Here is a 2,500-nt window from a genome sequence, read left to right as displayed (position 1 = left end):
CACAAGTAATAGTTGCCCTGCGTTTTTATGCAAGTGGCACTTTTCAGAGTGTGATAGGGGACTCTGTAGGACTGAGCCAGTCCAGCGTGTCTAGAATAATAAATGCAGTCACCAGTGCAATTTTCAACCTGGCTCAGATGGGCATAAAGGTGCTTTGCACAAGGGATGAAATTCAGAAAATATAGTAAGACTTTTTTGCAATCAAGGGCTTTCCCGATGTACTAGGGTCCATTGACTGTACACACATCCCTATCAAACCTCCGAGGCAAGAGCATATTTACCTGAACAGGGAGAGGGTTCATTCTCTAAATGTCCAGGTAGTGTCAGATGAGTTTTTCTGCTAAATTTCCAGGAAGTGTTCATGATTCTTACATCTGGAATGATAGTAATTTGCGTCGACACTTCCTTGTACAACAGTTTGGCCACTCATACATACACGGTAAGTATGCATTTATTGTATCACTGATATATATTTGACCTCTCATATTTTCTGTAAAGTATATTACAGTATTTAAAGTATGCATATCATATTTGCTTTATTGTTTTGCAGGAGACTCAGGATATCCTCTGGAAACTTGCCTCATGACACCTTTGGCAGAGCCAACAACACCAGCAGAGAGACGCTATAATAGCAGCCACGCTTGCACAAGAGCAGTTATTGAACAATGCTTTGGGGTGCTCAGAAGTAGGTTCCGCTGCTTCCACAAGTCGGGAGGTGCACTCCAATATGCACCAGAAAAGTGTGCAAAAACAGTTGCTTCCTGCCTATTCCTCCATAATCTGTGTGTCAAAAGGAGTATTCCTTTTGATGATTTACTTGAGGTTGATGATCCACCAGAGGAAGTCGTGATGAATTTCATGACTGAGAGAAGTGCTCAGCAGGAGAGGTTGGCATTCATAAACGGCTCTTTTTGATTATTTGATTTACTTTTTTTTTTATTGATTTACCTCTAGTATTGATGGAAATATTAAATTTTATATAGCATGGAAATGAAGAGAAGGGGGATGGGTAAGGGTGAAGAGAAAGAAAAAGAAATACAGTAGAAAAATATGAAATGAAATACACAAGAAGAAAGAGAGAAAATGAGAAGGAAAGAAACAAAATGAGAAAATGAAAATGAAAGTAGCAAAAAGAGAAGAGAGAAGGAAGAAATAAAAGAAACCAGGGATTAGGAAGAGAGAAGAGGGAGGAGGGGTAGAGGTGAAGAGAGAGAAAAAAAGATATACAATATAAAAATACAAAATATAATACTATAGTTTTGATAATTAGTGTATGGCATTTGTCAAGCCAAATATGGATTCATTTATAGATAGTAGGGCTGCTGTCTGGCCCTCCAATGCACTGCGGAGAACAGCTGTCTGGTCCTCCAGTGCACTACGAATTTCCTTGCACCTCATCGAGGATACCTTCTTGTATCTCCAGCATGCGAGATCCTACTGCCTGGTGTGTAGTGCTGGAACTCCTGCTGCCTGGCCTACTGTGTGCTGGTGTTTCGCAGGGACTTTGATGTGGCTGACTCCGCTCTTCGTCTCAGGTCCAGTTGGAGCAGGCCCCAGAGGTTCATTCTCCTCTATAATGACCGTTGCTGAATGATAAGAAAGTTTAATTAATCACATATACTGTGTATGTTATAAGAGCATGTACATAATTCCTTGAACAATAAATAAATATAGATAATATTAATATTAATATTAATATTATAAAAAAAATATTAGTACCATAGTTGACAATGGTCAAAGAATAGCTAACAGATGGAGATGGAAAATAATTCAAGCTTTAAAAGAATAAAATTTGAATTATATTTGGCCAAACTTTGGTTATGAATAAGTTTGGTTCAGTCTACTTACCAAGATAAGGTAGAGCTTCATAGGACTCTGACTGCAGTGCATCCGAGATGCCATAAATGACAGCAGGGTCTATCAGCTGGGCCATGGCCTCCTCAGCAGGAGTCAGAGGTGGAGCAGTAGGTGGACCTCCCCCTGTAAATATCATTACATTATTATTTTCAAGCCCAAGACCAGGTTCATGGAAATAATGCTACATCCTTTGAGATTATATCATATAAATTAATTTGCAAAACAGTTCAAAATATTTTATAAAATACTACAGTATTACAGCTTTTCTAAATAATTTTCCTAAATGTGTGATGTCAGCAACAGTTAACAATCTTTACAAAAGTTTGATATTTTAGTTTCATTCTGCACTGGATTATGCAAATAGACTATTGAGAGAAAATTACAAAGTAAGGCTACCAAATACAAAAATGATTAATTCAATCAAAACTCTCCTAGTTGTTTAATAAATCAACGTTATTTTTTTTAAAGACATTTTTCATTAAATTTCATAAGGTTTTGTAATCATAAATAAGGTACAGTGAGAATGCTCAGACTGGCAATGGTTAAAGGCCCACACTTCATGCATGTTTGGCATGATAGATCATGTCAAAAAAGAAGCACTCCCAGATCTAATTTGACAGAATACATAGCTCACACGGTGGTA

The 2,500-nt window shown here is 37.5% G+C and overlaps 1 long non-coding RNA gene across 1 annotated transcript in view; it reads right to left on the bottom strand.

The window, feature by feature from the left end:
• LOC147472509 (uncharacterized) overlaps positions 1-2,500 on the bottom strand; it is a 4,261-nt gene that overhangs the window by 579 nt on the left and 1,182 nt on the right. Inside the window, exons 2-3 of the long non-coding RNA XR_015191147.1 lie at positions 1,849-1,980; positions 1-1,586 (exon numbers count right to left, since the gene is read on the bottom strand). The exon at positions 1-1,586 is cut by the window's left edge and continues 579 nt beyond it. This is a non-coding gene — a long non-coding RNA (uncharacterized LOC147472509). The remainder of the gene's footprint in view (positions 1,587-1,848; positions 1,981-2,500) is intronic.

Source organism: Penaeus japonicus, unplaced genomic scaffold (assembly GCF_977035675.1).
Source record: "Penaeus japonicus unplaced genomic scaffold, GWHDUDI00000001_assembly GWHDUDI00000001, whole genome shotgun sequence".
Lineage (NCBI taxonomy): Eukaryota > Metazoa > Arthropoda > Malacostraca > Decapoda > Penaeidae > Penaeus > Penaeus japonicus.
The sequence above is the reverse complement of the archived record's forward strand: the minus strand, read 5'-3'. Positions and strand labels throughout refer to the sequence as shown.